A 25588-nucleotide genomic window follows, 5' to 3' on the forward strand; every position below is an offset into this window, starting at 1 on the left:
GCCAGGTAGCCTTCGAAACGCTATTGCTTTGCATTAGCGGAGTAGATCAACGCCACTTTAGTCAATCTCTGGTTTGGTTTACGAACCGAACAGCTTGGAGTTTGTCTTGCACTTTGGTTTTCTCTTGTTTTCTTGCGTAAATAAGCTTTCTGGGTCAGTTTTTAAGTTGTTTCTTGCTGTTTGATCTGTCTGGATACTGTCGATCAGACCCTGAACTGCTTGTTTTTATTTTCAAGCTAGAAAATTTGATTAGCGCGACTTTTTTCCTGACAGTCGCGCCAATTGGCGCCATTTTCTAGTGTACAGATCGCGCCAATGCTCAATTAGCGCAGTTTTCTTCCCGACAATCGCGCCAACCCTGTGAACTTGTTCATTTTGCTTGTTTACAGCCTCTCAAGCTTGGGTTTCCTGTTTTGTTCAATCATCTGAATGTATCAGAGTCTTTTTTGACTGGTTTTGAGTCTTTTTCTGGCAAATTATTAATTTGATTTCCTTTGATCATTACTTGGAGGTTTGTCTCGATCTTTTCACAATTTTGCATCTTTTTGCTTTTCTTTTTGCAAAAAAATTTCCCCCTCATTCGCCGAGGTAATTGTGTATGAGTGTTAATCGCCTTTGAGTGTTTTTAGTTTATGATCTTTGGAACTCTCACCCGTTTTTCTTGGTTTGCACTTGATTGGTTCTTAGATTACATTAGAATCATCGTGTGTTTGAGAATTCTCTTGCATAGATCACATTTGCATAATTAGAATTCTCATTTTTAGGATATGAATGAAAAGTGTGCATAGATTACATTTGCATACTTTGGGTGTTTGCCAGTTTCTGTTTCGGTCTTCTCTTGATCCAGTCAACTTTTTGGATACTCTTTTGCATCTGTTTGGTGGTTGTTGAAGCTTGTTTTTGGGTTATTCGAGCAATTTAGTTATTTTTGCTTGATTTCCATATGGCTTCGTTTTGAGCCTAGATCACATGGCTCATTGAGATTTTGGAGTTTTTCTTGGTTTGAAGGATTACCTTTCTTTTCAAAGACTTGATTGTGTCCATTGAGTGAAATTTGCTTTTTTGCTCTCTGTTATCATATCTCTCAAAATTTACTTAGTGCATTTTGCCAATAAAAGAAAAACGAACAATCTCTTTTGTGTTATATTAGTTAATGGAAATTAAATTTTTTCGTTGTTGTTAGTGATTAATGACTTTAAAGAAAAGTTTCTTTTATTGCCATTAGCTGCATTAGAGTTATCATTGTTTGTTTTATGATCATTTTGTTCGATTGAAAGATCTCATCTCTCTCGTAGTTAGCATTCATTGAATGAAATGATATATTTTGGCATATAGTTTGCATCTAGGAAATTTTGAGATATTACATACGGTAAGGCCTGAAAATCGAAACCTAATCAAAGATCAACCATAAAATGAACTGAATGAATCTAACAACGCATTGGAACTTAACGCACACATCTAGAGGTCTAGGCTAGAGACGTGTTCCGGCGTCGTTAAACCTAGCCACTATTGTTTCACATTACGGTTGGGTGATTCCTCCTTTTGTGACTCGGTAGTGGTCTAGCACGGATTTGTGCTCCCACGTACCGTCGAGTATATGTGGAGACCCCACTAGGTTATCATCCTTTATCCACAGGAAGCTGTGTATGCCGCCTTACAAGCCATAATGCACTGAACACAGCATTCGGGAAGATTGACTGCCGTACGGGAAGTCCTTGGTTTTCATCTTATTGCCAAGGTGTATAAGCAGTTTTACGGATTGTTTGGTAAACCCTTTGCCTAGAATCTCCAGAGTAGTCACTTTTTATCCTTTTCGGACTCCTTAAAAGAAAAGGTGCCAGTGAGCGTCTTGTCACTTCGTGCTCATTAAACATTCGAAGGAGACTAGAGTCACCTTTTTGTCCTTTTCTCGACTCTTAAAACATGAAAAGGTCAAGTTAAGTCCGTGCGTCTTAAAATTTATTCGGCCACGATTCACATTTACCCAGTTAGATCTTGTTTGCGTTAGCTTGAGTAGGGTTCTTTCTCGTTTTCAATGGCATCCTTCCCTGAGTCTACCAGCCAAGGTGTTCCCCCGGATGGAAACCCTAGTCCATTTCCTTCTTTTTGAAATGTCGGTGCTCCGTATATGGCAACTTTGTCTTTGCCTGGGTTAACCATCGGTTTGCCCGTATGGTTGTTTTCGACCTCAGTAGTCCCGAGTGTGATGACTCCTGTTCCATCGTCTCCTCCACCCGAACAACATCATGTTGATTCCAAGGTGGACCTCTCCCCTTCTTCGCCTATTTCTGCGTCCTCATCTTCTACTTCGCCTGGCGAAAGTCTGGATTCAAGTAACCAGGTGGCTAAGAAGAAGAAGAAGAAGACAAAGAAGAAGAAGACTCCTAAGCGAGAGGTTAAAAGTACAACTCAAGTCGAGCCACCTTCTGCTCCTCCGCGGAAGGTCAAATTTCCTTGTAAGTTGTGCAAGGAGGACCATCTTCTTCGCGATTGTCCTGGCATTCCCAAGGTCTTAGAAGTATGGTCTCGCGATACGGCCCACCCCTCATCGTCCTCTGGAGCTCACGACGATGCTACCCTATCAGCCGGAAATGGTAAGGGAAAAGGGAAGCTTCGAATCCCCTGTAGACTTTGTGAAGGCAATCATCCCCTTCACCTTTGTCTGCTCATGGATAAAGCCTCTGTTGTCTTGGAAAGTCTTACAGCTCCCTCACCCCAACTTCCCACTGGTTATCAACGTCTCTCTGCAGCCGCAGATCGTTCCCCTGCTGACAAAGAGATCGACCAAGATTCCTCTCTTGTCCAGCCTCCTCTTCCCGAACCTGGCTCTGCCAAGCCTGTTCCAGACCAACCATTGGTCGGAAAGAGTGTCGACTCGAGTTCACCACCCGTTGACCACTCTATTTCGGAAGAGCATCATTCCCATGTTCTTCTCGTCTCCTCAAATTCTCCTGAGTCCGGAAATGACTCTCCTATCCCAGCTGCTCCCGAGAGTCCTGCTTCGGTTCCTTTAGAGCAGGGGGCAATCATACGATTCCCCCACCAAGTAGTTCAGTCGTTTCCTTCGACTGGAGTCGTTTGACTACCTTCCGCCTCCCATCCCATGTGTCTTTCTGGGTCACGGTACACGCCTATGATAAGGTAATACCTAGCACTGTTTTGGATGAGGGTGCATCTGTTAGTCTTATGCCTGCCACTACTTGGCAAGCTTTGGGTTCCCCACAGCTTGTGCCAGTCGCATCGAATCTGACGGCTTTTGACGGAGGAACTAGTCAACCATTAGGGATTCTTCCAAAGTTCCCTATTACTTTGGGAGGCAAAACCATCTATATAGACGTATCGGTTACCCCAGGTGCTTTAGATTTCAGTCTTCTCCTTGGCCGTGACTATGTTTATGCCATGGGGGCCCTTGTCTCTTCACTTTTCCGTGTGGTTTGCTTTCCACACGATGGAAGAATTGTGACTATCGATCAATTATCGTTCGTTCGTCCCCGGGTGCCTCCTGCGCAGTTGTCATCCCCTCCTGGTTTTCATCCACCAGTTGCATCTGCCCCACCACAGATCAACTACGTGGCCACTTATCCTGTGCCTGTATCCAGTGATGCCGCCGTCCTGCATAGTGTCTTGGGGGCATTGGGTCCTGACTTCCGAGATGTGGCACTCTTGGAAGCCCCGAATTCCTATTCATTATGATGAGGTTTGGTTGGAGCATAGTTCCTTTCCTGTGTCAAGCTCCTTAAAAAATGAAACTAGGTTTGGTCGGAGCATAGTTCATTGTCCTATGTCAAGCTCCTTAAAAAATGAAACAACTCCCTTTCCAAATCGAGTCTTTTGATTAAGATCTCGTAAAATACAAGTCGAGTCTTTCACAGATCTCGAGAGTGAACCTTCATTCCATCCACCTCGTTGAATGCAATGAAGCTTGGGGGGCATGTACCTCGATTTGCGTTATCATGCTGGGGGCATGCGAACTTATAACAAGCATAGTTTTTCGTTTCAAGCTTGTGTAAAAATGAAACCGAATCCAAGCAGAGTTCTCCATGGTTCAAGCTTGTGTAAAAATGAACCCATACCCATTGCCGTTTATCCGCTAAGTTCTGCTAGATGAGCCTTGGTTGTTTCATTCCATCGCCACCATCTCTTTGGCCGATCATATGCTCTCACTTGGTTGTTTATCTTTTCCTGAGGAACCGCAGTGATGAGTGGTTTTATTAGCCAGCCTCTCGACCATCATATGTTTTGAGCAGTTCCGCCATTACCGGAACCAGTTGCTACCCGTTATACCACTCGTTCCTCTAGGACGAGTCTCCTTTAAGCTCTTTTCTGACTCGTAAAATATGAAAAGATTGCCGAGTATTTTTTTCCCTTTTGACTCGTTAAAAAGAATAAAATGGCGGTCATCTTTAAACTCTTTTCCGACTGTGTAAAAATGAAAAGATCGTCGGACCCTTGTCGTTTCAGGTTCGTTAACGGTTTCAAAACGACGTGGTTTTGATCGCTTTTTTACTTTTTCAGGTCGAAATCACTATTTATGAAAAGTACTCCTCGATCGTAATGGTCGGGCGGTTCTTTCGAGCATTGTTTTATACTTTTTCGGGCTCGAGAGACACAACTTTACGAAAAAGGACACCCCTGGAGTTTCCTTTTTTGCTGTCTTTTCAAACTCTCTAAACATGAAAAGACGTCGAGTTCTTCCTTTGTCAGACTCGTAAAAACTTGATGACATTGGAGTCCGTCAAAATGACGCACCACAAGCATATGCTATCCCCATCAAGCTTGTTAAAAATAATTGGGGTACTCGCCAGAAATGGCGGGGGAAAATGGAACCATAATTATTGTTGTGTCGGCAGTATGTCGCTCTTGAACATGGCACTTGTCTGCTTTCGTGTCTAGGTGGGGATATCTCATCTCATTTTTCACTTGCCTCCGTGGATTTGGATAATCTTGTTTGACCTCTCATCTGCTCATTGCCTCGTCACCATGACCTCTGATCCATTGATGTCAAATACTGCCAATTCCACTATCGTGTCGCCGATATGTTCAAGAGAAGTTGACCTCTGCATAAAAACAACCTCCCTCTGATAGCTCACATAATCCTGATTCACAACATTATCTCTCTGTCTCGTGTCGATGATGTGGGAAACATCATGGCCCGCCTTCGATCAAGGTCACTTCCTGTCGACTTCAGCTCATTATCCAGGAAGCTGATCTAGAGACTCCCTTCCGGTGCCTTGGAGCCTGCATGCCTCAATGGCAGGTTCTTCGTGTTCGACGTGAGGTTTTCATCATTGGCCTCCGATCGAATGATTCTACGGGTGTTCGACGCCAGATCACTAATTCACACGCCGTAGATTGTACCTATAGTACCTTGAGGGCCATTGTCATTATTGGTGGTACCTCTCGCGTCTATTAACAGTTTTCATTATTGACTGGTAATCAGACGATGTTCATGCATGTTCGACTTCAGCTCATATATTCGCATGCTTGAACTTGTACTTTTGTTCGGGTCGAGATGGAGCGCAAGACCCTGGATTTTGTCTATTGTAATCCAGGCGTGATTCTTGTTACATGACTCATTCACTGGATGGCTGCGACCATACCTGAGTCTATTCATTGATCCTAACCAGATGGTTGCGCCCATACTATGGATCCAGATTATTATGTCTCTCTTATGGATGGCTGCGACCATACCACATATATCATGTACTTGAGCTATCAGTTGTATCTCTCAATGCAGATTCTCGGCGGCAGCTACATGTGTTCTTGTAAAGCATTTCACCCCTCTCTCTCTCTCGGGCCTCATGCTTTAGGGGGCATCTGTTACACAGTAATTTGTCACCATTGGTCACTGTCCCTGTTACCCCTTTCCCGTACTTTGGAGGACTCATTCCGGGACCTGTGAGCAGTGACATAACTTAAAAGCACTTGCATTATGTTCCCCTGAGTATGGACTTCATGTGCCCTGAAGACACCTCCTGCAAAATATCCCTGAAAAGTGCCCTTTTTCCATTAGCGCGGGTCCACAAAAAGTACCCGTGCCAATGAATGAGATCCTCAAAAGAAGGTGCGACCATTGGCGCTCTGTCTTAGAGTAACACCCGCGCCAACCAAGTTTGGAAAAGATTTTTAACAAACGCGCGCCCAGATGTTTTTTCCCTTCAAGTCATGAAGTCTTTTGAGGATAAAGCTCATCTTCTAGATGTCGAGAGTCATCATCTATCCACAGCGGCTTTTTGGAGATAATGCCAATCCATAATGGGTGTCTTGATTCATTGTATTTTCTTCCCCTTCTCCATCTATAAAAGTCTGTCCTCATGCATTTGACAAGCGAGTTTTTGGAGTGATGCTAGTTGTGATAACGCTTGTCTTGAGTGATAGTAAGAGTCTTGGAGCATAGGGAGGTTATGCTGCCGGAAGTCTGAGAGAGAGAAGGTCTATTGCAAGACATGTATAGCTACTCGCCCAGCCAGAGGAGAGATTCAACGTCAGAACTTTGGTTGTATCTTTCTATGTTGATTATTCATTAATGAACGACTATCATTATGGTTCTGATCTTATTGTTTGCTATGATAATGTTTGATCTATATCCTTTCTGACTGATATATAGTTGTATTTAGTGGATTTTATGCTTGTATTCGCTTCGTTCTTTGCATGTGCAGGTATCCATTCCCGGAGATCGTGAGGATCGTGGCCTGCCGGAGCAAGGGAACGGGAGTATCAACTCTTCTACGAAACTAGCGTTGGACTCCAGGTTGGTTCTCATAATCTACTTTCAGTTTGCAACTAGGAACTTGCATGGTAGCGTGAATTGATTGTTGCTAGACCCATTTTGGGCTAGTGGGATCGCCTCTGTCCGCAGAGGGGATTTACCTCTCCAACAGTTACTCCTCATCCCAGATTAAAAAGGAATTCCATTCTGCTCTCCACCCTAATCCTAAAATCCCTTCCATTAATATGACCTTAGCCAAATTCTCCCTTCCCTACATTTAGAGAGTTACCAATCATATTTCCAAAATCCTTTCAAAAAGGAACTTTAAAATATTTTTCAAACCCCAAACAACACTTAGCTAGCTCTTCATGTCGGCCAAAGACATGAATGACCTTATGCTTGGCCCCAAAGTCTATGAGATTTCTTGGTCCTATGGAATGTCTTACATAGGTCAAACTTGGAGATCCTTCAAAGCTTTCCTTAAAAAACACGTGGCTGACAGCTACTGTAACTGAATTGCTAAATCCACCATCTTTGAACACTCCCAAAATACCAAACATTTAATATGTTTTGATAAAACCAAAATCTTGGCCTATACCCCCCTCCACTTGAACCATTTTTTAGGGAAGCTATAGAAATAAAAAATCACCTTACCAACTTTAATCAGGAAGATGGATATCAATTGATCCATTCTTGGAAACCCATTATCCATTTTTTCTCCTCTAAACCTAACTCCCCCAACACTAATGTTAGTAACCCTTCCCCTAACATTGATGCTAGTAATCCTCCCCCTTCACCTTTTACCTAATCCTCTTATGTCCTCCTTGTTACCTTGTTTTAATCCTCCTATTTCATTTCTTAGTACATTACGTTGATAATACTCAACACTAATACCAGTCGCAAACCATTGTGTGTTAAGCTCTCCTTAAACTATTCATTATAATTGGTTATCCACTAAGACCTAATAGGTGGGACCCCTCTATAAGGAAACATCTTGGACATAATAATATTACACTTAAGATTAAACCCATGGCGAGAATGCTCTATTCGATGATTATAGGTTTGCATACAAATATTAAAGAATGGGCATATTAAATGGTCCCAAATACAATACTAAAGTTGTGTATGTTAGTTGGAAGTGGCATCAACGATTAATATTGGTTGAATATAATATTCCTTTTGTGATAGTTAGTTTTGATACATGTGTTTGAAGGGTATTCAAACCATGCTTTGTTAACCTATATACATGTATTTTCTACACCACTATAACTCATATTGATGTGTTATGCATGCAAATGGACTTTGCAAAACAAACTATATATTAAGGATTTAACATCAGTGATCATTTTGTTATGATGTAGTTGAAATCATGAACGGGATTACGATTGCATCCACGTGGTTTAATTATATGTCTTGAAGGTTTTTATAGTTGGTTGTGACTCTACGACATTAATTATGCCGATAGGCGTTTTCTTTGGAGTTTTCTTTAAAGATATTTTTTGGAAGTTTTTCTGGTGGGTTTTTTGGTCAAATTTCTCTAAAATCTTGCAGTAATTTATTGAAATCGCAAGTTTGATAGCTAATTTCTGCACAATCAAAGTGTCCCAGGGGTTTTTCAGGGTGTTGAATCCAAATATGCAGTTAAAAAACCATTTTAAATAATACAAATCAAGATTTGACCTCAATTCTTTCCGCCGGATTCCGTCACCGAAATCTCCAAAAAATCGCACTAAAAACAACTCCGTTTTCTTTAGTCTGCTCACCCCAGCCAATCAAAACTTTATTTTCGTCCTCCTCACTGCGATCAAAATTTAACACGTGGTTGCTTTGTCACCATGACTTTTCCAACCCGTTCACAGCAAGCTGGATCTATCATAGTTTGTCTGCCAACTCTTTTAGGGCCATCCCATCTTGCTGCAATGCCTTGGCGGACAACATCATAAACAACACAGCGAGTGACCTTCCATCATAAACAACACAACCACCACTCTTATGTTTTGTCTTGTGGAATCCCCCTCCAAGATCAATGCACGCCTCGCCTGGAAACACCTTGCAACAACACCAAAACAAAATTTGAATCCACATAACCAAAAATATACTCCCGAGAGTTTCGATCTGAGGATCGAGAGAGGAACCTAAGAGGGGAAAAGAATAGAAAACAAGAATATATTTCTCGAAGCATACGTAACTTATTCTCTATCAACCCCACACTACAAGAGAGAATGGGGAAGGCGAATCGACCTTCAATTTCACTTCAACACAATGTCTCCTTCACACACCTCCACAACATCACATACATCCACTGGAAACAGTCTTCGCACAAGATTTTCATCACAGACTATTATTAGCCCTCCATGGACACCCGGAGACACAAGTTTAAACCCAGAATTTATTTCTAATCAAAAAGATTTCAGAAAAATTCTAAGAGAAATGAGAAAGCTCTTATGATTTTGCAGAGGAATCGTAGTCCATGCTTGAATTCATCACCATTACTCACCACTTCTGCTACGAAAACCTTTGGAAATTCCTGGTGAGCTTAATGGTGCCTAGCGGTAGGGGCTTGTGGTGAGTGTGAGGAAGCCTGTTGGGACATGGAGCTGAGAAGGGGAGATCCAATGATGCCTGCATTTTCGTTATTATCTCATGTTGCTACGCAAGCTCAAACGGACACAAAAGCATGTTCTGGAAATATATTTTCAACACCTACACTACAACCACCAGTTCTCTCAACGGCCTCTTATTTAAGTCCCGTCGATCCAAATTCTTGCAGCTTCACTTCACTTGTTAATGGAAAACTTTTTTCATTTCCATATGTCGAAGCTTGGTTTGTGGCTGGATCCAACCTTAGACATTGAGCTTTCGATGGCATTCATACAGTATGGAAAAATCACATCCCAAAATGGTAAATTTAAGTCTTTTCTGTGACATTTCAGTGGGCATGACAAGGGGAGATGTTGCGATAAAATTGAATTTCAGGATCTCCCTTCAAGCTCAGAAAATGCGCTTTTGCACTAGGCTTGAAAGAAGGGATCTTTGGAGCAGACGAGCTGCCAAACACCAAGGGTTTTATTATTCATTCAAGAGGAGGCATAGTGTTAGATAAAGGGTTGAGGCAAGTGTCTTTTTCCTTCGCAGATACGTTCCTCTTTTATGTAAAAGGTGGACGTGTTGATCTTTTGTGTAACAGATGGATGTATTTCCCGATCATGTGATGTATGGATGATTGTTTGGGATATGTAGGGATAGAGCAATAAAACGAAGATAAAAAAAAAAATTAATAATCTAAAAACATTAATTAGAACAGTAAATGATATTAATTAAATCAAAACTATCATATTACTTAACATAAATCAACTCTTTTCTTAGAACCCAATTTATATTCCTTCAAGAAGGTTCTTGGCTTATAAAATTCAACTGGATTTAATTATTTTCCCATCGCCAAAGACTATGACCACAAATTTTTTTGATATCGATATATCATAGCAGAATTACGCTGACTAGAAACAACAAAACTGATTGTGTGTTGGATAAAATGCATCAAAGCAATTCGAAGAATGAGATGCTTTAAAAGGAGGATGTAAATTGGCTTCAAAGTTCGAAGGTATAATCTATCAATGGAAGCACTAAGAAAACCTATAACATAATAAGGGTCGAGTAATAGATCCAAAAGAAAAGGACTCATTACATGGCTAGACCCACCTCTCTTTTTCAAATAATTAACTCCACTCTTCTTTCTTGGTGTGGTGGCATAAAATATTTCATCATTTCTTGATTCGTTGGATGAAATTCCAAAAGAGAGGGCCCCGGTAGAAAGACAGAAATCCTGTTTGGGCACTGTACCCTAGGTGGGTCATCTCTTCTTTATATGCTAAATCTCTATACCTCTCATTCTCTTGAGAGATAGGGAACTCCAAGCCCATCAACATACATTCATTCAAACATACCTTCCAATTTCAATGAAATATTTCATATTGCTTCTGGCTTTTGGGGAATGAATTCTTGCCAAAGAATAAAGTATAGGTTAGAGGCCCTTCACGCTCCTGTTCTAGCTATCTTTAGGACCCCTCATCCACAAGGATAGAAGAGAGAAAGAGAAATCAAATGTACTACGGTGATACCAAATATTACTACGTAAAAGTAAACCAACCCATGACTTACCTTTTGTCACAATTATATGTTGGCATTATGGTACAGGTGGTGTCCTTGATGGAAACTCACATATATGATACCCATAAATGATTCAATGATGTATGATGGTAGTTCACAGTGCAACAAGTCAATTTAGAGGTAACAACAAAGGATTACAAATCAGACTCCAGAAATTGAAGAAAGAGAGTGTTTTAATAAGTATATGTTGTTTATCCTAGTTCGAGTCATGTATACACACGGGTACACATAACAAAAGGATCGTATACTTATGCACGCACTTTCAGAGAAGGAAAAGTGCGTATGGGATGGAAAATTGAGGTTAAAGAATACCAAGGGTCCATACCATGGTATTAGCCCACAATATTGAGCAGAGTAACAGTTACTTGATCCTGCCTAAGAATACCACAGGTTCTAAGCGTTGTTTTGGTCCAAGGTATTGGAAAAGGCTCTAAATATATAAGGAGGAGAAGATCAAAAGACTAAGTGGGCAAGTAATGAATATCTTATGAAGAGTTAGATCAAAAGTAAATATGCATGTTATGGGTTTTTTATGCTTTACTTGATCTGAACTAAGTATGCACCTGAGTGTTTGATGATGGATGAGATCTAATGATGGATCAGGATCATAAGACCTGAAATGACTTATCATTATGTAATGGATAGTCTAGATCTGATTGCTAACACATGTTTATCCTTTATATGCTATGATCTGGGTATATGTGAAGTCTGGAATAGCTGTAAAGTTATAAGTTATTATCTGCAGATCTATACGCTAGTTCGCCTTGGTGAAGGCGCATATACACACTAGTTCGACACTTCTAGGTAGAGTATACATTCTGACATATGATTTTTGAAGCTGTAGTTGGTTCTGGTTGTTGATGCAGAGTTCTGGGTTCGACTCTGTGTTCTAGTGACATTGATCTGATCATTCAGATTGACTGATTTTTTATAGATGCAGTTGTATTGCAGTGGTGATTGATTTTGAGCTTCAATGTTACTAATGGGTCTAGTATGAAAATTTGATGAAACGTGGCCTACATATTGTTTTGTTGTGTACCAGGAGTATCCAATCTGAAAATTTATGAAACTTGGTCCCTGGAGGAAGAGTGAATGTGGTAGCCTTCTATAGGTCAGTGCCTACATACTGGTAAACATATCATCCAGTACAAGAGCTAGGGGGTTGGAGCTCCCTTCCAGTAACAGCTGAAGAATGAGTGAAAGTGGTAGCCTTATATACGTCAGCGCCTATGAATTGGTAAACGTATAAGCCAATACAAGAGCTAGGGGGTTGTAGCTCCCTTCCAGTAAAAGCTAGAGAACGAGAGAAGGTTGTAGCCTTCTACAGGTAGATGTCAGCGTACTGGTATGAGTCTGTGCTAATACAAGATTGTAAACATATTTTATTTATATTGAAATAAGATAATGACGACAACAGCAGGTGGTTTTTCTCCTGCATTGGGTTTCCACCTTAAATTTTGGTGTTCATGTGTGTTTCTTATGTGTGATGGTTTATTATGTTATTGTTGCATCTCGTTACTATTTATCTAATGGTTAATAAAGTACTAATGCACTAGATGAAGACAAACATATGATGGATTAACTAAATTATAAGTTCACTGGATATACGCTAGTTCTCTTAAGAATAGTCGCGTGCACACGCAGGTTCAATTCAGTAAAGTCGCGTATAGAAATTTGAATACGAAATGGAAAATTTATTGATGATTTTTAAATACTAATTCACCCCACCCCCCCCCCCCCACCCCCAATATTTTTCCCAACAATTGGTATCAGAGGAGGTCCTTTGGTAGAATATTGATCTCTTGAAGGAGATATGTAGAGACAATGGAAAAGAAGTTAAAGAAGAAAGAAACTCAAAAGAAGAAGACAGCTCAAAGAAACTATGATAGTGTTAGAGATGAATGGCTATCAGGTGGAAGCAAATATTCAGATTCAGAATCACCTCATAATGAAGATGAACAAGCAAAAGAATTATCAGGTACTGATTCTTTGTCCTTTGGTGATCCTTTTCTCTATTATATTGAAGATAGTGAATGTGTAAGAAATCTAATGAAGGCAGAAGTTAAAAGGCTTACAGATAAAGTTAGAGATCAACAAGATTTTTTTGATAAAAGGGAATGTTCCTACAAAAAAGAGACTACCAAGTTAAAACCTCAATTGGAGGAAGGAAACGAAATAAGGAAGTAGTACAAGGAAAAGGAAGATCAATGTCAAAGGCTACAGGATGAAGTAACATCATTAAGAAATGAAGTGAATGAAAAGGATACAACAACCAAGGAACTTAAAGAAAGAACCAGTTACTGTGAAGGTCTTGAAGCTGAGGTTATCTCTCTAAAAGAAGATCTTGAAAATTCAAATAAGCAGAATGAATAACTACTTCAAGCATTTGAAGAAAAAGAAAATGAGATTCTCAAATTAAGAGAACAAGTGGAAGAAGGAAGAAAAGTTGAAGAAATCATGAAGAAGCAGTATCTAGAAAAGGAAGAGAAATTTTAGGTTGAGGTAAATATCTTAAAAGGTAAGTTAGAAGAAAAAGATAAACTTTTGAGATTTCAAGATGGTAATAAGATTTTGGATAATATTCTTAGTAGTCAAAGGTATCCTACCATCAAATCTGGTCTTGGTTTTCATGAAACTGTTAAAGGTGAATCTAGCTCACAAACTGAGGCAAGGAATTCTAATGCAAAATCTAAAATGCTCAACAAGGAGATAAGAGGTCAACCCCATCAACAACCAAGGAAAGAAAGTCTTCAAAGAAAATCATTTACTCCTAACTATGGAAGTGATAATCATTTCTTTCCTTTGATGAATAATGTTGAATGGCATATCTATCATAATTTTGGACATGTTGCAGCCAGGTGCAGACGTAGAATGTTTCAAGCTAATCACTTTCACACAAAAAGATCATCAGCTTCCAAGTACTTTAAGGGATATTGTTCTTCTTGCAATATGTTTGGTCACAAAGCCATTGATTGCTATAGAAGGAGTATGAAACATATAAGATGTTATGTTTGTAACAAGTTTGGTCATGTAGCAAAAGAATGAAAGAATAAGTCTGTGGATCACCGTAGACAATATGGTAAGCAATCAAATAAGCAGATTTATATCAAAAAATCAAAAAAAGATCCACCAAGAATCAAGAAAAGTAAGATCAGATAAGGTGTGATCTTGCTCTCTGCTCATTTAAAAACAAATATGATAGTGGATGTGCTCATCACTTGACTGGAGACAAGAGTAAAATGGAGTCTCTGATGAAGAACCATCATGGCAATGATGTTCTAGTGTAGTATACAGACAAAACAGACTTAGGGGGAGCTGAAAGTGAAAAACATCAGTATTCCTATTCTCATATGCAGTTATTATGAAGACAGGTCACATAATAATGCGAGTTAGAAACTGCACAGTCGTGTATATGTTGGTTTGATGAAGAAGCAGTGGGACAGACTCGAGAAAAGGGATCTGATATGGTTCAATCAATTATCAATTATCTTTTATGTTCTATTTGATGATGATTATAGTTTGTTGATGACATGTAGAAGTGATTTTGGCCCTCATAAGTTGTTGATGGCTTGATGAATAACTTATTGATGATGCCTTGATGATTCTTACTGACATATGCAATTATTAGATCTGATAGTGAATACTTGGCACAGGTTCAGGGGGAGCACATGATATGCTTCTATTAATGCATTGTTGGCATTATGTTTTTCTTTAGAAGACCTTGGTACATAATGATGCTTATGTTGCTGAAATGATACTATGCTGCAAACATAGTTGGCCTATGATGAAATCTCAAATGATACTTGAGCCACATAGTTGTTTTGATTTAGATGACTCTTTTGATGATGGACATATACAGGTTGTTGTTCTTGATGTTGCTAACATATGCTTATGGTGCAAATCATATATGATGTATGATAGTTGTTGATAACTATCATGGTCTTGTCTAAGTCCTTGGTCTTTGATGTCATGAATATCATTTGATGTAAATATCATGAAAAGACCTATGATGTAATTTGTAACCCCACTATGCATGGGAAGGATGATGTAATAATTGTCATAGATAGTCATGTATGGACATTTGATATCATGTCAAATATGTAACCCCACTTGATTGGGTGATTGATGTATGTATGATTCATTGGTGATAGGAAAGTCATACTCACATAGTTGAGTGATAGAGTCATGCACTTCATTTCACATCCATCAAATATTTTGGTATATGCTCAGGGGGAGCATGATTAGAGAATTTAGCATGTGCAGTGCCTCTCTAAGGGGGAGAATATCTTGGTCTTCCCTTTTCCCTTGATGTCAAAGGGGCAGAGTATCTTGGTGTTGTTTGATATATCTAATAGGTTCTACAGCTTGACGTAATAAACACCAATATGGTTTCCATCAAGTCCAAAGGGGGAGATTGTTGGCATTATGGTACAGGTGTTGTCCTTGATTGCAAATCACATATATGATACCCATAAATGATTCAGTGATGTATGATGGCAGTTCACAGTGAAACAGGTCAATTCAGAGCTAACAGCAAAGGATTATAGATTAGACTCTAGAAATTGAAGAAAGATTGTTTTAAGAAGTATATGTTGTTTATCCTAGTCCAAGTCGCGTATACACATGGGTACATAGAACAAAAGGAGTGTATACGTATGCACGCACTTTCACAGAAGGAAAAGCGTGTATGGGATGGAAAATTAAGGTTAAATAGCACCAAGGGTCCATACCATCGTATTAGCCCACAATATTGAGCAAAGTAACGTATACTTGATCTCGTCTAAGAATACCACAAGTTCTAAGTGGTTTTTTGGTCCGAGGTATTGAAAAAGGCTCTAAGTATAAGGAGGAGAAGATCAAAGGACTAAGTGGGAAAGTAATGAATATCTTATGAAGATTTAGATCAAAAGTAAATATGCATGTTATGGGTTTTTTATGCTCTACTTGATCTGAACTAAGTATGCACCTGAGTGTTTTATGACAGATGAGATCTAATAATGGATCAGGATCATAAGAGCTGAAATGACTTATCATTATGTAATGGACAATCTAGATCTGATTGCTAATGCATGTTTATCCTTTATATGCTATGATCTAGGTATATGTGAAGTCTGGAATAGCTGTGAAGTTATAAGTTATTATATGCAGATCTAGACACTAGTTTGCTTGGTAAAGGCGTGTATACATGTTGGTTCAACACTTCTAAGTAGGGTATACATTCTAACATATGATTTTTGAAGTTGCAGTTGGTTTTGGTTGTTGATGCAGAGTTCTGGGTTCAGCTCTGTGTTATGGTGACAGTGATCTAATCGTTCAGATTGACTAATTGTTGATAGATGCAATTGTATTGTAGTGGTGATTGATTTTAAGCTTCAATGTTACTGATGGGTCCAGTATGAAAATTTGATGAAATTTGGCCTACATATTGTGTTGTTGTGTACCAGAAGTATCCAGTCTGAATATTTATGAAACATGGCCCTTGGAGGAAGAGTGAAGGTGGTATCCTTATGTAGTTCAGCACCTACATACTGGTAAACATATCAGCCAGTACAAGAGCTAGGGGGTTGGATCTCCCTTCTAGTAGTTGCTAGAGACTGAGTGAAGGTGGTAGCCTTCTGTAGGCCAGCACCTACGTATTGGTAAACATATCAACTAGTACAAGAGCCAAGGGGTTGGAGCTCCCTTCCAGTAGAAGCTGGAGAAAGAGAGAAGGTTGTAGCCTTCTACAAGTAGATGCCTGCATAATGGTATGAGTCTGTGCTAGTACAAGATTGTAAACATATTTTCTTTATATTAAAATAAGATAAAGATGACAGCAGCAGGTGGTTTTTCTCCCACATTTGGTTTCCACCTTAAATCTTGGTGTTCATGTGTGTTGCTTATGTGTGGTGGTTTATTCTATTATTGTTACACCTGCTTACTATTTATCTAATGGTTAATAAAGTATTAATGCACTAGATGAAGACAAACATATGATTGAATAAATTATTTATAAGTTCACTGGATATACGTTAGTTGTATTAAGAACAGTCACGTGCACACGTAGGTTCGATTCAGTAAAGTTGTGTATAGAAATTTGAATATGAAATGGAAAATTTATTGATGATTTGTAAAAACTGATTCACCCCACCCCCCCTCTCAGTATTTTTCACAACATTATATGCAATCATCAACAATGCAAGACATGTTCAAATCGGTCTTATCTGACTCAAGCATCATTATATTTCAGGCCGAATGGATTACGTATTATGTAGAAGTTTCATCATCCATCCATGTCTGAATTTGAGGGTATTATTAGGATTCCACGTTCTTTTCTCTATCTTCTAGGCAAAGGCACCACCTAACTCCTTTGACCAAGTGATTAGTTGCAACAGAAAACCACACTATAAGAGTGGGTCGACTCTTCAGGCAGAGCACGTTGCGCTAAACAAAGCCACTTATTTGTTTTAACGTTTTTTATAACAAACAACTTTAGAGTTAACAATATTCTGCATCTTTGCATTTAAATTTTAGTATAGCCAAGGTTAAAAACTCCCTGCCTTAGAGATGTAGAATTTCGTGAAGAATAGATTTGATGTCCACTATGTCGACGAACATACTGCTCAAAAATCGAAAATCCATTTGTCCTTGTTTTCCTAACATCAATAATACTTCTGGTTGATGGCATTAGTATGGCAATTAGGGCTCCGGTTTCTTCAAGTGAAAGCAAGGTATGTTGGTAGTCAGACACGATTTCTGGAACATTGTGTTTCATCATTCGGTACATACGCTGATAATTTGATGAACTTGGTAATGAAGGAAATGATTATATTTAATAAATGAATTTTAAAAGTGTGAATCACAAGTTAATATACATAATAATGTGTTATCAATAGTGAGAATGGCAAGTTAATATACATAATGAGTTATCTTGCCTAACCCCAAGAGTGTTGAGAAGAATTGACCCCATGACCTCCCATTAGTGAGGTACTTATATGACAGGACTAGACCACTTGAGCTAACCCTTGGGGCTTATTGGCTACAATTTGTTAAGGGTTAATGAATTTTTTTATGAATATTTTAGTTGAGTGAATTTGTTAGAGACGTTGATTTAATGGTTTATGATTACTTTTATGTTTTTATTCTTAACTTATTAAAAGATAGATGGTAGAAATGTTGATTTAATGGTTTATGATTATTTTTATGTATATATTTTTAATTTCTTTGAGAATGACACTAATTATAATACAATATGATTTTATAGTTCAAACTTTATATTTGGAAGGTTGAGTATCAAGGTGACTATAAAAATTATTGTTCTTACAATTATTACTAGCAGGTAAAAAGAACAAATGTTGCTACTTAGTCACTATTACTTCAGCACCCGGATCTGGGCTATAACCGAGATCATGATTGAAGACAACTTCATTGGGGTGAGCAACAAAATGAATTGATGGGAACTTTTTAGTGGAGCAGGATAGTGAGAGTGTTGAGCCCTAAACACCCTAACCTAGGTCCCACACATTTAATATTTTCATATATTTAGCTTGAAATTTTTTTATATATATTTTCACAAAAATAAAACCTTGCCAAAGAAAATTGGTGGAGGATTTCTGTTGTGGTGAATATTGGTGTAGATTTTATGGTCATTCTCTTATTTAGTGTCACTTCTAGGATTTGTGGTAAACTCTAGGTTGAAGTTTGTCAATGTAACTTCAACAGGTTGTTGTATGAAAAATATGTACAATCTACGATGTACTATTCCCAAGCATAAGCATTGTATTTTCTGCAAGTTTTTGGTTGATATTTACATATAGCATAAGCATTGTATTTGCAGTTTCTTGTGTTTTCTTTTTTCTCTTGGTAAATTACTCCCTCTTTGTGCTTCCATCACACAAATTCAAAATATTATATGTACAACTTGAAACTTACAATCCAGGGCATGTGAAAATTTGATGCCCTAATAGGAGTATGATTTTACAATCCTGGTTAATGCAATAATCTTATTATTTAATTTCTTTCCTACATATTTAGTCTATCCGTAAGCGCTTTTTTAACAATATGTGATCATCTAAATTGAAAACCGAATTATAATTTCAAAAATGGCTTAACCTACCTAGCATATCTATGAATGATTCAGTCGACGGGCATCTCAACACTCCCTCTAGTGAACCCTAGACTTCTCAAAGACAAATGGCATGTTCCACGCACTCTCTTGGTTTAAAAATAAGAAAAACTAAATAAAATATTAAAATAATAACTTCCTAGATTCTGTGATAGGCATTTATTATGTCAATGGGTTCATATCCTTAATGCACATGCAATTTCAACAACATACAAGAATAATTAATATATTTCATTTTTTGTTATTATAATATAACAATTATTTTATACCACTATGTTGGAATAACATCATATTATGATGTGATATTTTTTAATTGTTTAAAACATATGTTATTTAATCTCTTATCTAAAATAATTAGTAACTTCCCAAATTATGTGAAAGGCATTCATTAAGTCAATGAGTTCATATTATATCCCTAGTGTAGATGCAGTTTCAACACCATATAAGAATAATTAGCAATTGCACCGAGAGGTGCAAAAGGAATGTCGATAGGAGGAGTGGGTGAATGTGGAAGGAAATTGTTGCCTTGGGCGACATGTCAGATTGCAACATCGATGTCACCTTATGGGCCACGCAATGCCACACTGAAGGGGATGAACTTTCTGGACTTCGCACCTCGAAAAACACTCCAGTCCACAAAATCAAAGGGTGTCATGTTGTCATGTTGTAGGAACATAAGCTATGAGGACCCCCTTTGATTACAAGGACTAGAGTGGTTCATGCGGTGTAAAGATCAGAAAGTTAGTTCCCTTCAACGTGCATTGCATGCCCCATAAGGTGACATTGATGCTGCAACATGACATGTTGTGCAAGGCGACAGTTTTCTTCCAAATTCACATTCCCCACTCCTCCCATCAGTGTTCTTTTGCACCTCTCATTGCAATGGCTAGTATATACATATGTTGATATTTATGATTGATTGAATGGTTCAACATATCACCGGAATTTGAGGTCGCCTATACAATATCGACTGGTTATATTTGCATGTAATTTTGGCATTTGAAATATTTAAGGTCAAATCATATATTTAAATTCATATTTATGTGAGATTTTGTATGCGGCTTGAGTTGATATTTAATCAAAAACTCTTCTGGATAAATCACATCCATAATTTAGGGTCAACGTGTTTCGAACCCCTAATGAGGTTCATTATCGGGACAAAGATGGATAGTGAGATCAATAGATCACTTAGTTATAGTAGAGATACAATGGTAAAATCCTAACAGTCACTAAAATAAATAATAAAATAACAAAATGGTACATTGTAGTAAATTTTAAAAATTATTAAAATAAATAACTTATTTATTTTTTAAAGAAACATCTAGAAAAATTTATTGTTATTATTATTATCTAAATAAAATAATAAATAAATTATTTGATTAATTATAAAGTGACCAAAGTAACAATAAAGCCATAAAAAAATTAACAAAAATAACAAATAAAAGAATCCAAAAATAATATATAAATATATATTTTTATTTTTATAAATCTTATAATACGGAATTATAATATAGTTAGTTTAATTTTAATAAATACTATAAAAGAAATTACAAAGACTCAAAAATTTGAAGACTAAAAATTTCTTAATAGATAATATTGTATAAAAAAGAAAAATAAAGAATGAATCAAATAAATTATAAATAAATACAAAACATAAATTATAATTAAAAAGTTAAAGGAGGAAGAATACATTTAAAAAAATATAAATAAACAAATTTAATAAATAATAATAATAGTAAATCAAAAATAATGTTTTTTCAGATACCACGCGCGCCCCTGTTACTGCTCTGTGTGACCTAGATGGTTCTGGCCCTGCACGCAGCCGCCTCTCAACGGCCTTTCGTTGTTGAGATCTCAGAGAAAATGGACCTTCTAGATGAGGGTGAACCACCTCCAGATCAAAACCAAGGAAATGAAGATGTAGCCAATGCATTTGCCTCTCTTATAGCTGCAACAAGACCTCCAAGAATCAGGCCAACAGTAAACAAGTTTGTCAAAAAACTTGATGACATCCCAGAAATCTCTCTTCCCACGGCCTAGTTGGACAGTTCACTGGGCTATGGCCATCACCCAAATTGGTTCAAAAATGGGTGAAAATAAATTGGAGCTCAACCATCAATGGGAAAATCTCAATAAGGTTCTGCGGAAGAGGATACTACACCTTTCATTTCAAAACAAAAGAGGACAAAGATCTAATATTTAGGAATGGTCCATATTTCATGGATACTAGATGACTATACTTAAGTCAATGGACTCCAGACTTCGATCCTGAAATGGATGTACCCAGTGCAATGCCAGTGTGGGTCAGGTTACCTCATCTACCTCTACACTGCTGGGGAGATGAGTCAGTAAAGGCCATAGGGAATGCAGTAGGGAAATATATAGACAGATGTGAACCAAAGGACAACATGCATGCATGTGCCAAAATATGTGTGGAAGTGGATCTAGGAAAAGGGCTCCCGAAAGTGATAAATATCAAGGTAGATCAATGGATGCACATACAGCAGCTGGATTACGAACAAATCCCATTCAAATGCAAGGTATGTCACGAATATGGTCATTTTGCAAATAGATGCTCTAAAAAAAAAGAAAATGAAAGTGCTAAGGAACCAAAAAATAAATGGGAACAAGTAAAAAGGAAGAAATCTACCAACAAGCAACCACCTCCCCCATCACCGCAGCCCCAGGTCTCAAATGAAACTTCTCCTCCATCTCCTTCCGTTGTCATCCCTCCACCCCTCACAAATTCGAACCCCTTTGGGCCCTTGGAAGACTCTCCTGACCCACCTTCACCCCGATCCCCCCCGCATTCCCACAACCCCCCCATCTTGTCCTCCCTCCCTTTAAACCCTCGCTCTCCCCTTCCCCCTCCCTCAGTGGACCGTATTTTAACCAGAAACCAATCCAAAGAGACTCTTCAAATCAATGAACACCAAAAAAAAACAGGCAAAAAATCTAACAAGGAATTAAGGGATGAAGCAGCAGCCAAGGAGATGGCTCTAGGCACTCAGCAACCAATGGACTCCTTCCTTGGGAAAAGCTCAAGAAACAATGAAAAAAATTAGCAGAGAGGGAAAGTTATCGCACACCATCAAATCAATAAATAATGATAGTGGTCTCTTGGAATTGTTGTGGTCTGGGAACAACTTATAAAGTAAATGCAGCAAGAGACATTTTAATGAAAGAAGTGCCAGACATTTTCATGATCCAGGAGACCAAAACAAACAGTCAAGAAGCTGGAAAAATGATACAAAAACTAAAAAATTATGAAGGACTAGTGCTAGAGGCAACAGGAGCTTCAGGAGGAATTTGCACCCTTTGGAAAAAAGGGAAATGGGAAATGATAAATCAAAAAATGGATAAGCATTGGATCAAAACTGATTTAAAGGAAATCAGCACAAAGGAAAAATATAGCCTCATCAACATATACGCTCCAAACCATTATAAGGAAAAAGAACAATGCTGGAATTCAATGAAAGTAGCGCTAACACAAACTCAAAATGTGAAAATAATTTTAGGAGGTGACCTAAACTTGGTTAAAAATATAGAAGAAAATTTTGGAGGGACTTATCATGTGGATCTGTCAAGAGAAGTATTGGAAGCAATAATGGAGTAGCACAAATTAATTGATATTTCGCCAAGTAATGGGAAATACACTTGGAGTAATAAGAGAGCGGACAAGAGTAATATAAAAGAGAGGCTAGATAGAATTTTAGTTCAAGAAAACATAGCAGTTGAATACAGTTGTCAAATCCAAAATTATACATACAACGACATCGGACCATAAACCAGTGATAATCATACTGGCCAAAATGGACAATCAAGGTCCTCTTCCTTTTAGATACAACTCAATCTGGGACAACAATGAAGATTTCATAACTCAAATCAAAGAGGTTTGGCCACAAAAAATTACGGGTTCACCCCATTATGTATGGGAAACAAAATTAAAAAACCTGAGAATAAAGCTAAAGATATGGGCAAGAGAGAATGAAGTTAAAAAAAAAAAAGGAAAACAGAGCTCCAAAAAAAATGGACAGCATGCAAGAAGAAAAGGAAAACAAAGAGGAGGAAAAGCAGGACTACTTGAAAGAAAAGGAATTATTTTGGGAAATATACAGAGAAAATAGAAAAGAAGAAGAAGAGCTTAGATTGAAATCCAGATGCCTCTGGCTGAATGTTGGGGACAAAAACATTGTCTTCTTTCACAACACAATGAAAATAAGAAGAGCTAGAAATCAGATAGATCAAATTAAAGTGGATGGGCAAGAAATAAAGGGAGCGGAGGAATTAAAAAAAGCAGCTCATAACCACTTCAAAGATCTATTAACAGCAAATGAACAGCCAGCAGACCACGAGGACTTTTTACAACACATTCAAAAAAAAAATAAGTGATGATCAAAACTCAAAAATAAACAAAGAAATCGTTGAAGAAGAAGTGTTGGCAGCAATATGGAGTCTTCATCTAGACAAGGCCCCAAGGCCAGATGGCTTCACAATCGCCTTTTATAGGCAGCATTGGAATGTCATAAAAAAATATTTTTTGAGAATGATTAAAAATGTCTTCAAAAAAAAAAATGGGAGGAAATACCAAGTCATCTTATCTGGCTCTAATACCAAAGGACTCCAATCCAACAACCTTCAACAGATATAGACCAATATCTCTCTGCAACTCCTCCTACAAAATTATCACAAAAATAATAGCCAATAGAATCAAGAAAGTTCTCCCTGAAATAATCTCTGAAAATCAGGGAGGCTTTGTCCCTAGCAGGCAAATCATTGACAATGTGATTGTTGTTCAGGAAGCTATCCACACAAGCATACAAAGGAAAGAGAAAGGTATTATAATAAAGTTAGACATGGCTAATGCATTTGACAGAGTTAGCCACACATATCTAACAGCAGTTCTTAAAAAATTTGGGTTCTCTCAAGACATAATAGAGATCATATAGGCCTGCATCTCGAGCCCTTGGATAGCGCCTCTAATAAATGGAAGACCAAGCAATTTTTTTCAGAGCTCAAGAGGGTTGAGACAAGGGTGCCCGCTCTCACCATTTCTATATATTATAATGGCTGAAACGCTAAGCACAACATTAGAAAAACAAAGAAGAGAAAAAAACATTACAGGTCTCCAAATTGCAAGAGGAGTCAAAAGTATCAATCACTCCCTTTTTACTGATGACACCCTTTTATTACGAGGGGCATCAAGTATAATAGCAAGAAGATTTTAAAAAGTTCTGGACGACTTTCTTCAGGTATCTGGAGGGCTTTTAAACAACTCAAAATGCAGAATATATGGTTGGAACACACCATCAAGAACAATGCAAAGTATCTCGCAAATTTTAGAGATTCCAACACAAGCAAGATGGATGCATTTCATCTATTTAGGACTCCCAATAGCTAAAGAAAATGTGAAGGCTGAAGTATGGAGCAAACAAGTTGAAAAAATGAAAGACAAAATACAAAAATGGGGTATGATGTGGCTCAATATGGCAGGCAGGGTGATTATGATAAAGGCACTACTTTCAACTCTCCCAATATATCAATATGCGATTATTTTGGCTCTGAAAAGCACACATAAGCAAATGGAATTAATAATAAGAAGATTTCTCTGGCATGGAGGGAAACAAGACAAAAAAAAGTTCAGTTTGGTCAAGTGGGATCAAGTACGAACAGGGAGGTCTATCCATTCGATTACCAGGCCTAATGAACGTTGCACTAGGAATGAAAATAATATGGAGAATGATAACCACAAAGGAGAGCTAGTGGAAAAAATATCTCGCCACAAAATACTTGAATCAAGCCAGAACAAATTTATTGACTGACAGCATCCCTATGAGGCCTTGCACGCAAGTTTGGAAACTTGTGAAAAAAATAATCCCCTCAATCAGGAATTATATATCTAAAACTCCGGGAAATGGGAAAACGGTGTCAATCTAGGATGATAGAATCATGGGAAAAGAGCCCCTAAACCTTCAATTGGACCTCCAAGGCATACAAAGATGGATGACAGAAAGAGGGTTGAACACTCTTCACTCAATATCAGCATGGGATCAGCAAACTTGGCATGAGTGGCAAATCACAACAATCCCTTTAAATTTGAAAGGACAATGGGAGAAATTAAAGCATCATCTCAAAGAGGCAGCACCCATAAGTATTGAGGAAGAGGACAATTTTGTTTGGGATCCAAGTGGAGGAGGATACACTGTTAAAACAGGGTACAAAGCACTTCAAGATCTCCAAAATCATCAAGAATGGAACCTCTAGAAATTGGCATGGAAGACTGAATGCCTTCCTAAAATAAAAGCATTTATATGGACTCTTCTAAAAGGAAAAATACTAACTACTGAAAATAAAATAAAAAAGGAATTCAGGGTCCCTCCAGGTGCTCCATGTGCCTGATAGAAGAAGAGTCCATACAACATCTCTTTCTGGACTGTAAGATAGCCAGAGAATGTTGGAAGCAGATTTCAAGTCCGCTGGAAATCAATTTAAATTTCACAAACACTTTCTCAGAGTTTTATAAAGCATGGGAGAAGGCTTACCCCTATTCTACAAAGAACAAGGCTACAATTAATAGGCTTTGGAAATGCCTTCCAGCAGTTCTGTGT

The sequence above is a fragment of the Pinus tabuliformis genome, chromosome 3_2 (genome assembly GCF_031772625.1).
Source record: "Pinus tabuliformis cultivar Carrire ecotype Pingquan chromosome 3_2, CPIR1, whole genome shotgun sequence".
NCBI lineage: Eukaryota > Viridiplantae > Streptophyta > Pinopsida > Pinales > Pinaceae > Pinus > Pinus tabuliformis.